Raw genomic sequence first — 14,360 nt, forward strand, 5'->3', positions numbered from 1 at the left:
CAAATGTGGAGAGACCTCTCCTCTTCCTCCATGAAATGAATCTAATCTACTAAAGAAATGGGAAAAAGAATGATTTTCGCTGAGAAGAGGATGAAAGCTCACAACACTGATTTAGTACATCGGGGGGTTTTCTCCCTCCAGGAAAAACCTTTCCGTATCACCATCTGACATGGAACACTCTACATTTTGCAGAAGACGGAGACATACCCCATTCACTCGTGCTTCCTGTCTCTTATCTCCAAAGGGCTCTCACTAGCCCTGCAGGGTAGACTAGTTCATGAAACACAATGCTCCCTACCCCTCATGAACTGAGAGGAAAACAGGGAGCTACCCGACCCTGAGCTGGACCATTTCTCCAGAGCTTCAGGCAGGGAATCTTCACCAGCCCTACCTGGAGATGCTGGGGGTTGAACGGACACCTGCATGCAAAGCAGATGCTCTCTTCTACCCACTGTGCTACAGTTCCCTTCCTCCACAGAAGCAAAGCCACAGATACTGTAAATCCCATTCCCTGTGGCACTTCAAGCTATTGTTCTGCCTTCTTAACCTCCTCCACAAAAGCAAAGAGGGATGTCTGGATCAGCAGAAACCCCCCTCCCCCTTGCTGAGAAAGGGGAAAGGTGCCACAGATTGATTGGATTTCAAAGTAATTTTATTTATTTCTTGTTTATTCAACTGATATCCTGCCCTTCCTCCCAGAGGAGCCCAGGGAGGTGAGGGGTAAACGCTTTAATCACAAAACACTTTTTAAAAGCATTCTAAAAGCAGTTAGAATCATTCTCTGAGCCAGTGATCTCAGGGTTGCCAGGAACAGTGTCCTTCAGTCATCAAATGCCTGAATAAACAGTATTTGTAGCTTATTTAAGTATGTGACTCCCCATTTTATTTTCCTCGAACAAACTTGTTGATCCCGTTAAACAGGAAAACGAAGAGTGATAAATGGAAACAGCGCCGAAAGAACCCATTATGCAGATTGACATGAGAAAATTTCCAAGGAATTCCAGGATTCCCTTGAGCAGAGCTTGAAAAGAGTCTGGGAGCTGCCTGGTTCTTTCCCAAACTACAGCCTTCAACTGAAGCTAGTGGAAGCTCCCATTCTTGGGTACGAAAGCTGCTCATTCATCCCTGAGCCTACCGACCAGGAAGAGGTATAAGCAAACAGGAGGAATGCCCAAAGGTTGGAGTTGGGCAGCCTAGCTGTGAAACCTCAGAGGCTGCCACATTTAAATCCATTCTACATGTTACACAGCAGTTAAGCCTGGCTCACCCACCAGTATGTCCTTGGCAGGGGACACCAGTCAATCGTGTGTGGAAACAGATGTAAGCTGCATTCACACTTTTATGTTTCTTTAGGTGTACACTTGAGGTGCATCCTTTTAGCAACATGACCTTCTTCCTTTTCCTTTTTTAAAAAGATGAGAGGTGGCCCTTTAAGAAACAGTGCCACCCCTGCCACTTAACACTGAACGGGGGCGGGGGGGGGGAGTGAAGGAAATTTATTTTTACAAAGCACATTTCACTTTATGAAATGGGAGAACTATATATTCCAACTCAGCTCCTTGGGTGGGGCTATGGGATATGAAAGCAACCAGTGTGGTGTAGTTGCTAAGAGCAGTGGACTCGTAATCTGGTGAACCGGGTTTGCTTCCCTGCTCCTCCACATACAGCTGCTGGGTGACCTTGGGCCAGTCACACTTCTCTGAAGTCTCTCAGCCTCACTCACCTCTCAGAGTGTTTGTTGTGGGGGAGGAAGGGAAAAGGAGAATGTTAGCCACTTTGAGACTCCTTAGGGTAGTGATAAAGTGGGATATCAAGTCCAAACTCTTCTTCTTCATCCAGTGCTCTGCTGGAGTCCCAAATTGACACCTGTTCAGTTGGGGAAGTTTCCAACCCTGCATTGTGCCTCCCAACTGCGGCTAGTTGTGGGAGCTCCCAAAATGCACTCTGAATATCTTGGCAGCTCAGAGCTCTGCATGAAGGCCCCAGATTCCATTCAGGGAAGCATCTCAGGTTGAAAAAGACGAGGAGCAGCTGGCGATGGAAAATGTGGCCTCCCTCTGCCTGCGACCCTGTAGTAACTGGGCTGAATAGACCGAGAGTCTGGACTTGGTGTAAGATAATGTTTTGCTTCATTGGCACCCCTAGTGACTTCCAGCATTCACTAGGACCAGTGTTTCACCAAAATAGCCTATGCAGGTGCTGGCTATTCCATTCAGGCAAATGGGGCACTGCCCCACCATCCTTAGGAAGTCCCCGCCTGCCAGCTTCCTCCTCTTCATACCCATGTATATAGAACTCAGCAGGGAGGAGGAGGATGGGGCCAGAACTAGAATGAGCTGGCTTTGTCTGCCATCGGCTCTGGCGCCACCTACTGTTAGGCTCCCACCTCCCAGTCCCAATGGGCACCAGCACCCACTGGAGACCTACAGCAGAGGAGGGGAACATTGTTAAGACCAAGGGTCACGTTCCCTTATGGACAGACTTCTGGGAGCTGCATGCCAGTGGTGAGTGGGGCTGAAGACAAAAGAGGGTGCAAGGCGAGTGCAGCAACAGAAGCGGTTCTTGCACCGTGGATTGCATTCCAGCCATGGAAAACACACACAGGCCCTCTCTGTCCTCCATCCAGGTAAGGAAGAGGCATTATCACAATTAAAGGATGCATTCCCACAGGCAAACACAGTCCAGGGGAGCATGAAGCAGGGCCAGGAAGGGGCATGGCCCAGGGAGAGAGGCACGCGATCCTTGCAGGGCCACATTCAGCCCCTAGCCTGCCCCTTGCTTATGGCTAAATACAATAAAAAGCGATTTGCCTCCCTACAAGGCAGTGTTGTGCATTCAGGTAAGTTGCAGGCGTATCCTGCTGAATGCAGCTTGCTGAACCCCCTGAAGAGTCCCAAAGGAATGACACAGGAGTAGCTTAACAATGATTAGCTGCCTGGAGCCAAAATGACCAGGAAACATGATGAGATGACCGAGCTTGTGCAACTCCTGCGATTCCAGAGAACGGCAGGGTACAGGACTCAGGTTCCTGGGAATGTCAGCTGCTGCTGCTGCTTTTTAAACTTGTTTGTAGGTCATAGGACTATGAACACATGCCTGAAAAGCACATGGGCAAGACTGCAGTGGCTGGGGCTTATGGGAGTTATAGTTCCAAACATCTGGAGGGCACCAGGTCAGAGAAGGCTTCTACAAAGCATGCCAAGTTGCTATTTTCGTAAGAGAATCCAGACTTGTGACTCAGTCTCCACTTCCTCCATAGCTTACAGCTGCTCTACGAGGAACCTGCGCCAAGGGATATCCCCCGTCCTTTGTAGACTGAGATGCAGATGCCCTGCCAGCAACATGGGCATGAACTGTAAGGCAGTCCTTGCTCCGCTAGCTTTTGAATACTTCAAGGAATTGAGAACACCAGCTCTTTCAGGGACCACCGGGAGGTAGTGAGGAGCAGCAGGAGTCTGTTGGTTTACTACCATCACACTCCCCACCCCTCACTGCACCCTTCCTGGAGCCATTAACATGAGCGACAGAGTCGAGCAGCGTTTTAGATTGCCAGCTCCTTGCAGCAGGGACCTGCCACCTTGCAGTTTGCAAAGCACCAAGTTCATTAATAGCAATAATGATAGCAAGTAGGGTTGGCAGAATGGGAGAGGTAGAGAGGTGGGACCAACGGACACAATCTACTTTCTACAAAGCATTCTACAAACGCCACACGGAAATGAACAAGCGGGTGGAAAGGATTAGATTTGCTGTCACAGCCAGCAAGATATCTTCAGCCAGTCAATTCAACCACTTGTGCCAGTGTGATGCCACTTTGGGTTTTAAGACACACACACATAAGCACATAGGAAGCTACCTTATACAATAGATTCTTTTGACCCTTCACTTCCCACTTAGCCGCAGTGCTATCTTGCAGAATACATATGTTCAAGCTTTGCTAAGTCTTCATTAGACAGAAAAAATCTGGCGGCTGCAAGGCAGTCAGCCAATGTGGCCATCCTTTGACATGCCCTCGTCATGCCAGTGGCCTAGGCAATAGAGCCAGGAACAAGTTTTAGGTCCTTCTTAAGAGCACTTTAATTCAATTTAGGAGAAGGTGTTTTCTTACTATGCATGGTATGGAGAAAAGAGCAGTGAGAAAGGCTCTTCTCCCTCTCATAGAACTCTAGATCTCATGGATACCTGTTGAATGCTGGAAGAATCGGGACAGATAAAAGAAAGTACCTTTTCACGGAGGATAAAACTATCAATGGGGGAATTGGGGAGAATGCTATTAAGCTCAAATTCTGCTCCTGGGCTTCCCAGAGGCAATGGCTGGCCCCTGTGAGAGCAGGATGCTAGGTGCAAGAGGCTCTGATCCAAGAGGCTCTCACGTTCTTAAGTATGCATAGCTAAAAGTAAAGCAGGGCTTTACAAGTTGGTAAATGCCAAACCTGCAAGCACAAACTGAGCACGGGAGATGCTAAAGCATGATCAAGAAGGTCACTCCATTCGGCTCCAGTGACTTCACATGAGAGGTTTCACGGCAGATGTTTTTAGATAAAAACCATGAGAAAACCAACCATTTCAGAGATCCAGACCCACACCTCGTGTTTGGTGTTGCACAGAATATGATTGTTCAGAGATCACAAGAAGTGCTTCCTTGGTTCTCCGAATCCTGCCCAACCCATCCAGGAATGCTTTACAATGAAGTGTCATGGCTCCAGGGTTGTGGACTAGGCAGACACTGGCAAATCTGCTCCCTATTAAGGCATTGTTTATTCATATATCAACAACTTGCAAAAAAATGCTTGCTTTCTTCTTCTTTTTATAAAAAAGGCAAAACCATTGTAGAGGTATTAACTTAGAGGATATGCTCAATGGCGCCTGGTGGTTTACAAAAGCCAACCCAGACTCTAAACCAGTGTTTCCCAACCGGTGTTCCGCGGCACACTAGTGTGCCGCGAGACGTTGCCTGGTGTGCCGCGGGAAAAATTGGCGGGGGGGGGGGGATAAAGGGGAAAAAAATTATTCCCCCACTGCCAGGCGTGGGGCTGGGGCGGGGGAAGCCCGAGCTTCCCCCTCCCCCAGAACGGGACCCAGAGCCATGCCGAAGCTGCGCGCAGCTTTGGCATCACTCTGGGAGCTTGCGGGGCTGGGGGAGGAGGAAGCCCTCCGCCAGCCTCCAAACCATGTCGGGAGACAGCGGGATGGCGCGCTGCGCCTCTCCCGCTGTCCCCCGAGATTGCAGGGATGGGGATGGGGAGGAGCAGGCTTCTCCCCCCGCCAGCCTTCCAGCCAAGTCGGGGGGCAGCGGCAAGGGCGCGCTGCGCCTCTCCCGCTGTCCCCCAAGTTTGCAGGGCTGGCGATGGGGAGGAGCAGGCTTCTCCCCCCGCCAGCCTTCCAGCCAAGTCGGGGGGCAGCGGCAAGGGCGCGCTGTGCCTCTCCCGCTGTCCCCCGAGTTTGCGGGGCTGGCGATGGGGAGGAGCAGGCTTCTCCCCCCGCCAGCCTTCCAGCCAAGTCGGGGGACAGCGGGAAGGGCGCGCTGCGCCTCTCCCGCTGTCCCCCGAGTTTGCGGGGCTGGCGATGGGGAGGAGCAGGCTTCTCCCCCCCGCCAGCCTTCTAGCCAAGTCGGGGGACAGCGGGAAGGGCGCGCTGCGCCTCTCCCGCTGTCCCCCGAGTTTGCGGGGCTGGCGATGGGGAGGAGCAGGCTTCTCCCCCCGCCAGCCTTCCAGCCAAGTCGGGGGGCAGCGGCAAGGGCGCGCTGCGTTTCTCCGCTGTCCCGGACGGCTTTCAAAAGCCTGCCTTCAAAAGCCGTCCGGGACAGCGGAGAAACGCGCTGCCTTTCTCCGCTCTCCCGGGAAGGCAGGCAGGGGGGAGCAAAGGCTTTCGCCCCCGCCCGCCTTCAGAAGAGGTTAAGGACCTTCTAAAGCCATCCGGGACAGCGGTGAAACGCGCTGCCTTTCTCCGCTCTCCCCGGAAGGCAGGCAGGGGGGAGCAAAGACTTTCGCCCCCGCCCACCTTCAGAAGAGGACCTCTTCTGAAGGCGGGCGGGGGGCGAAAATCTTTGTCCCCCCTGCCTGCCTTCCCAGGGGCTTTTAAATCGCCCCGGACAGCGGAGAAGTCCTCCGCTGTCCCGGGCAATTTTAAAATGCCGCCCGCCAGCATTTTAAGATTGCCCCGGACAGCGGAGAAGTCCTCCGCTGTCCCGGGGTTTTTTAAAATGCTGGGGGTGGGAAGAAAAGCCCTTGTCCCCCCCCAGCCTTCAGAAGAGGTCGGGGGACAGACTGTCCCCGGACCTGGTCTGAAGGCGGTTTCCCTAGGAACACATTAATTGATTTTCAATGCATTCCTATGGGAAACCGTGCATCGCAAGACGAAAAACTCGCAAGACGAAGAGACTTGCGGAACGAATTAATTTCGTCTTGCGAGGCACCACTGTATCCGGAGAGGCGGCCTTCAGGCGAGTTTTAATTTTAATTTTCCTTCTCCCACTTAATGCCCCACGCTCGCCCGAGCAGCTTGCAGTCCTCAGTAACCACGGCGACCCGAGGGAGGGGAGGGAACAGGGAAGTCGAGGGCGGCGGTGAGCCGCGATGACGTCAGTGGGCCGCGCCGCCTCGCCCTGGCACGGTGTGAGAGCCCCGGCTAGTGGCGCGAGCTTCAGAATAAGTGGGATCCGCGTGCGCGAGACCGAGATCGCGGGTAAGGAGCTCAGCCCTGGGCAGGAGGAAGCGGGGCCGCACGTGTGGGCCACATCCCCACAGAGAGCGAGCCTCCCCCGGCCCACCACTCCGGGCAGGTCCACTCGCATGAGGGGGCGGCGATGGCGACAGCCGGCAGCTTGCCTGCAATGCCATCCCTCGGGCAGGCGAGGAGCCCAGAGGCTACCAGATGCGAGTCCTCTTTCCCACCCTGCTCGGGAGTCCAGAGCACTTGGTCGCATTCAGGATCTAGAGTGGGGAAGCGGGGCTTGTGTCTGGGCTGGACACATTGGGCTGCCTGTGCCGCTCGACCTGCGGGGAGAAATCAGGGTGGGAGTCACGACCGTGAGGCAGGGCTGCCAAGTGTGGCAGAAGAGGACACGGCCGTCGCACCTGTCCTTAGGTAGGAGCTTCTTCCGTGTCGACCTGCTGCCCTAAAGTCTTGGCTTTTTTCTTGGCTTTTTGGCGGTTGGCACAGAAGGAAGGCAAGGGGGAGGGGGGAAAATTGAAACTTACACTTTCGTGCGTCCCTCCCGGCGTGACGCTGCACGCTGACGTCACGGGGCTGTAATGGTGGTGTGCCTCGAGATTTTTTTCATGAAACAAGTGTGCCTTTGCCCAAAAAAGGTTGGGAAACACTGCTCTAAACTATCCCAGATTGGAATAAACTCTGTGGTGCAGTTAAAGACAGTGGTGCTTGTTCTTTTTCTTAAGAAAATATGTATTTGTTTTTGGGTATGGTCTGAATCCCAGGACTCACGACAAATGGGCTGAAAAAGGAGCTTTAAAAGACCACATAATTGGGTAGGGTGGGGGAGAGGAAGAGGAATCAGAGAGTTGCAATTAAATACTTCCTTACTACTTCACTTTACATATTTAAAAATGGATTAAATTTCCGAGAGATTTTCAAAGGAACCACACTTTGCCTGGTTTCACAGTTCTGCAAAAGTACAACATGCTAATCTACAGCAGGTGTGGCTGACCCAGAAAGCGACAAAAAGAGATGCAGGAGGGAAATTTTGTCCTTGTGAACGACAGTGCTCGGTTCTGAATTGCACAAAAGCCTTCCTCGTTTAGGATGAAGTCACAGCTAATTCTTATCTAAGAGGAAGCGACAAGCTCAGTATATATTTTATGGCGCCTCATTTCACCTTGCATGTGATATAATAACCAGCCAGGGGCTTTCCAAACATCTCTTGTTTCAAGCAAACCTACATACAAGCCGCATCTCAGTCAATACCGAACATCTCAATGAATGCCAAGTTTAGATGTTGGGAAAGGCAATAAAACAGAGCACAATGTCAGAGAACTAGTGAGGATAACGTGAAGCTCACGAGCTTGCAGGTTCGGTCTGTAGGCAGTCAAAGCTGGGAGGCAAGTGCCACCACCGCCAGCAGGAAGCAAAGGAGACGAAGGCCACACAGGAGGTGAGGGAAAAGGCTCAGTGAGCTTGCTAGGAAGTTGTTGGGGTTCAGTGTTCGCCTGCAAGGTGATGTTTTCAGGACCAACAATTCTCTGTAAAGGCAGCGGTGACCAACTTTTTATAGGAAGTGTGTCAAATGCAAAAGTGCCACCTTGGAGGGCATCACAATGCAATTCTTTATAGTGAAGTCGCATTCCATACAAATTTAACTGGTGCTTGGCTGCAGCTCTGTTCCAGATCAATTCCAGCCTTTTTCTTCTGCCTGCAACTCTCTCTGCTTGCCTCCATCCGTCTTCTCTCCTCCTGTTGGTGGAGGAGTGAGGCAAGGCAGCAGAGACATAGGGAGGGCCTCCCCCCACCCCATGCCAGCTAGTAGCCAGGTGTTGTTTTTTTAAAAAAAAGTCATTTGGGGCTATATGCGACTTTTGCAAATATGAGCTGCTTCTGGAATGTTACCCCTGAACGTGATGCAACTGGACTGCAGTCTAATGAGCTGGGCAGGCAGGCATACATATGGGAACTGACTCTATGCCACAGCCAGGCATGTGACCATGGTGGTGCCACACAACAGCCTTCCCCAACCTGGTGCCCTCCATATGTTTTGGTCTACAACTCCCATCTTCCCAGATGACAGGTCGCACTGGGGCTGATGGGAGTTGTAGCATCTGGGAGGGCACCAGCTTGGGGAAGGCTTGTCTATGAGTCTTAATAAAATGAGTTTGAAGAGGGCGGGGAGCAGTTTAAAGCAATGCAGTGTTTGAGCACCCAGTTTATCCTTAAATACTCCTAGCCATATATTATTTTAAGATACTGACATCCTCCCCATGAAAATTTGGCACAAGAAACAGGATTACCTTCCCTCGACAAGTACAGTAATCAATCCTTACTTTCTGTAGCCATAAGCTCCTCCTACATCTGCCTGCGCATCCCCAGTTATGAGCCATAAAAGCAATAAAGAGACGGAGAATAGCAAGACACATGAAATGAACGAAACTAAAAACGTTGTCACCAGAAGGATCATGGGGGAGAGTTGCCTAACAGAAATCAAAACTACTGAAATGGAGATTCGTTCAATAGTATTTGTTCGACAGAACAAATGCTTATTTTCTTTCACAGGGGACGGCATATGGACACCAGAAGGTCCCTCATATCTAATCAAACCAGTGCTGTCTACTCTGACTGACAGTGGCTCTTTGGGGCAAGGCGGGTGGGTTGTTCTCGGGGCAAGGGAAGATCTCTCCCATGACCTGAGGCCCTTTTTTAAGCTATGGAGCCCAATAGTCTGGAACCTTCTGCATGGGTGCTTTACCACTCAGCCAGAAGCATTTATCCCACCGCTGCAGCTGCCCAATACTTAGGGCACACAAGAATGGTTTGGGTTGCTTAATGATCTCACTAACTGGCAGTAGCTCCAGCAAAGGTTTTCCCACTCCATCCACCTGCTACTGGATCCTTTAAAAAAGAAAGAATGGAAGAACAACTGGAGATGCCAGGGCTTCTGCATGCAAAGGATTTGCTCTGCCACTGAGCTCTGACCCCTGTATAAATGTGCAAGGTGGCACCAAGTTCGAGGAAGAATGAGAAAGTAAATGGAGGCCTTTCCGTATCGCAAGCACCCACTGACCCTGACCTAAGATTAGGAATCTTGGGAAATTCCGTCGCAAATGGAAATTCCCGCAATTTGTATGTTTGTGCAAGGTCAGGAACGGCAATCATGCAAGAAAATACAAGTGGCATTTGCTATTGTCGGGGCAGGGAGTTTAGTCTGCAAACTAAAATAAGTATGGTAAAATAATTATGGTAAATATTTATGTTACAGTAAGCCTGCAACTTACGCGCATTTAACTTAGGTGCATTCAGGTTTATGTGCTGCTGCGGGGGGTGGGGCAAGAAAAAAAATACTTTGGCAATCCCACCTGACATTAAATTCAATGTATTTTGACTATACTTGATTTTCGCTTTATATTTCCCTGTGTAATTGCATGCTTATTTTCTGCGTGAGTTTTTGACATGTCCCTTCCACTGAAATGCATCAAAATTAAATACATAAATCCTTGCATAGCGAGACAAACGACGTAGGTTTTGGTGGAAGCTGAACAGAAACAGCAATGAACCGAGGACAAGACAGGATAGAAATTGCTGCTGCCTTACAACCCTGCACAAGACAACAGGCATCTCTGGAGAAATTAGAGGACAAACTTGAACCCCTGCAAGAACAAGTGGGGAAACCACCGGGTCCATCTTGCCCAGTATTGTCTGCACTGACTGGCAGAGGCCCTCCCCCAGCCCTACCTGGAGGGCGACCCTCCCTAGATTTAAGATCCTCAATCCTTATTCACAGTGAGTTGTGACTGAAGAAGGGGGTATTTCAGAAATGATGGGTCAATGGAAACTTTGCCATCATTACTTGAAGAGAGATGCAAAATCTATTATTATTATTTTATAAAAAATATTGGCAACAGGAAACAGCACCTGGGCCTGCCAGAAAATACCATCCTTTTAAAAACCACAGTTTCTCTGAAGCAGTCAAACAAACATGTAGTTTAGGAAGACCTTGGGAGCACAAAAAGCATCAGTGTACATTAGTTCACGGTGGCTGACAGAAAGATAGATATGGGTCGATATGGGGGAAATCACCATGTTGCTTCAAGAGGCCACGAGATCAGGTGGAGCAGGCTGGTGGCTGGTGAGAAGGGTAGATTAAATCATCATCATCATCATTGGACAACCGAAGAACGCCAAATGTGCTCAGAGGTAAGCCTAAAAATGCTATACTGCCAGAGTCACAGGAAGAGGCTGTTCTGCTTCTCCCTCACTTGAGGCTATTGAGAAGCTATTTTGGACACAGAAGCAGAGCTTGACTAAGGGAGAACAAAGGAGGTTTGCTAAATGATAAGTCTGCTCAAGTTACTCGCCCACAAACTGCCCCAAGCTCTCCTGCCCACACTTAACTGGTTGGCAGTTTGTTTCTGGACCCAGTTCAAGGTGCTCACAGTGACGCTCCTCTTCGCCCTGGCTGCTGATACTTGGAATCGTAGAACTGTAGAGTTGGAAGGGACCCTGAGGATCATCATCTAGTCCAACTCTCTGTGATGCAGGAATATGCAGCTGTCTCGTACAGGGATCAAAACTGCAGCCCTGGCGTTATCCGCATCACGCTCTAACCAACTGAGCTACCTAGGGAGGTGTGTATTTTTAGCACCCACCTTATTTCTGTTCTGTGGAACCGTTTTGCTTATTCTTTATCATTGTTATCTGTTCTACTTTTAAAAAATATCTATGATTATACTGCAACCCGTCCTGGGACCTTATGGCTAAAGCCAGGTAAGAAATCTAATGAATAAAATAAGTAACTCAGCCGGCCACTTGCGCCATGTCAAGAATCTAAAAGAAACAACCACACTCCCTTCCTAAATCTGCATCTGCTTCCATGTCTAGTCATTTTCTGGAGAAAATTCTTACTCGCCCTAGGGGAGCAGCTGTGCAGTCAGCTGCTCTTATGAAGCCTAGTGGAAAGTTTGTGGTGGTTAATAAAACAATACGTTTCAGCCTCAACTTTCTGTGCTTTGCTGAAATCTTAGAAGCGAAACAGGGAGGCAGAGCACAGATTCCAGTGGTCAGGGGTAGAACTACTGCCCATTGCACACCTACTTGCTCTCTCCCTTGGCTATTAAAATGGAAATAAAATCGTGCAAAACAGTAACCAAGTGGGTGGGTGAGTGGAGAGAGAACTGTGTCATTTTAAATTTGCACTGGGTTAATATAGTTACAGAATTTAACTTTTCTTAGCACAGAATTCCCATACAGATATCGCCTTCCTTGCAAAACACACACCTGCCACCTACTAAGTTGAAGGCCTCATGCTTTCAAGCACCCAAGAGGGAAAGCAGCGCTGCTGGTGGTCAGGCGGCCCAGGAATGTTAACACATTTTCCAGAACAGAATTTGCAAGAGCAATGCTGGCTTGAGCTTGGAAAAGAAGGGAAGGGAGCCAAAATGGCTTCTTGCCTTTCTGCTTTCCTTTTTCTTAAAAATCATAAGGGGGGGGGGAGCCCTTGGGGGACTCCACATTCCTGCTGATTGCCGAGTTGTCTTTTCGACATTACTAGAGAGGATGCTATCTCAGGACACTCCACACACAGAGCAGGCAGATAAATCGGAGAGTATCCAAAACCAAACCCCTCGGTCCCCAGAGCTAGACTGTTACGGTAATTTGGGCAGAGAGTTCCAGGAGGCCTGGTACGCCTGAACTTTGAAAAAGTTCAACAAACATCTATGCTGAAGTCACAACTCTTATATATCTATCTCCACTAATGCAACCTTCTCTACAAATGGGAAGATGCTGGGCTCTTGGGGAAGTGCAGTCAGATAATTAAGGCTGCCCTTCCCACAATGATTGGGCTCTTTAAACTTGGGAATAATAATAATAATAATAATAATAATAATAATAATCAGTGCTTTTTTCTGGGGGACGCAGGGGGACGCATACCCCTAAACATTTTGTGAATCTAAGTTTGGCCTCATTGAGGGGCAGAATTTCAATATGAGTAGGAAAATGAGAGTACCCCTAAACATCCCCCCCCCCCGAAAAAAAGCACTGATAATAATAATATAGTCAGAGCTGCCAATTTTGGAAGCCATGAACACCCCGTGCCACCTCAATTCAGTTTGGGCAAAATGGTGATGCCAACTGTGCCAAGAGATCTTCTGTGGGTCTAGCTCTAAGATTTAGTGACCTGAAAACAGGCGCTTTCTACTGTTGCCTAGTTCTGCTGAATTGTTGTTGAATAATAATAATAATAATAATAATAATAATAATAATAATAATAATAATAATAGGATGCCCTTCCTCGGCCATACTTGAAACAACAGCCACCTGTTGCTTCAGGCTTCTTCCAAATACTCTGCTTTTTCCCAGACCCGCAAGACAGGACTCTGATTTATGCAAATGAATCTTCTGCATCTGCCTTATTGGCTTCCTCTCTCCCCATGCTTGTAAATTGTTTGCACTGATTTTAATATTGCATTTTAATATTGCTGCAATCCATCTGGGGTTCTTATAGTGAAAGGTGGGTACGAAATTCGAAAACAATCACACAACTCACTAAGTTGCCTAAGGTACACGACTTTCAGCATCATAACAACAACATTAACTTTGGAATGCTATTAGTGACCTACCTTTCAGGGCTGTTATCTGATGTATGGGATGTGCTTTGAAAACGTACGGAAAAGGGCAACGTAAATGTTGATTGGATCGTCCAAGATGAGCCAGTTTCTCATCAGAATAAGCCACATAAAATTGGGAATGAGCAAGGAAACCGCAACTCACACTTCCATCCCCAACCAGCCATCTTCAAAGCATACCAGTCAGTGACCCATAAGAAGAAGAAAGGCATTTGTTTTCTACCTTAAAAACCCATGCCTTCAAGAGCAACTGCTTTGTTTGAAAATGTGCAATTCACTTGCCTGGTCTTATTTTGGAATAGCCACAGGCTCACAAGTACATTAAGCTCTCAGGATAGGGAGGAATATCAGTCCAAATAATAATGAATCAGATCAATGTGGGTGACTTTGTGACTCAGTAGGGTGGAAACACTCCGTTCCCCTCAAGCACCCGAGATCTATCCTCAAACACCTTGCATTCTGAGCATTAAAACACAGGCAGCATTTTTTCCATGAATAGATGTGCAATGATTGTGAACATTTGTATGATCTTCTCTCTCTCATGAGGCGCAGTTCTGAGGTCACGCCACAATCCAAGCAGTGATTCCTGGCAAAGGTACAAGCTGCAAATTTATCTAACAACTTACAGGAAGGCAAACGGGAATCTTTAGACAACAGGGTACCAGTAACAGGAGGCTTAGTTTCAACCAAGAACTGGAAGCAAACTAAGCCTCGAGAGCAGGAAGTTCAAACCTCAGAACAAAGCACTTGTACATTTTCAATGTTTTCAAACAATATACGGCAAGGAGGAAACAGCTTTGGTTCTATTAGCACCAGACACTGATGAGCGGAATGACAACACCTGGATTAACAAAACATGAAAGCACACGTTGCAAAACTCTGTAAGCTCCTTTCTCACCATTAACCATGCAAAGACGAAGGGCCCTGCCTTGTGCTGCACATGATTTAAAGCAGGGGTGGCCACGGCGGTACCCTCCCGATGTTTTCGGCCTCTAACTCCCACCAGCCCCTTTGAGCACGGCCAGTAGTCAGGGATGACAAGATCTACAGCAACCCCGCTGGCTACCCCTGGTT

General features: G+C 49.0%; 1 protein-coding gene across 3 annotated transcripts in view; it reads right to left on the reverse strand.

Annotated features, from left to right (window-relative positions):
- Positions 1-14,360, reverse strand: part of CLEC16A (C-type lectin domain containing 16A) — a 96,493-nt gene that overhangs the window by 16,267 nt on the left and 65,866 nt on the right. The window lies entirely within an intron of this gene.

The sequence above is a fragment of the Podarcis muralis genome, chromosome 14, assembly GCF_964188315.1.
Source record: "Podarcis muralis chromosome 14, rPodMur119.hap1.1, whole genome shotgun sequence".
Classification (NCBI taxonomy): domain Eukaryota; kingdom Metazoa; phylum Chordata; class Lepidosauria; order Squamata; family Lacertidae; genus Podarcis; species Podarcis muralis.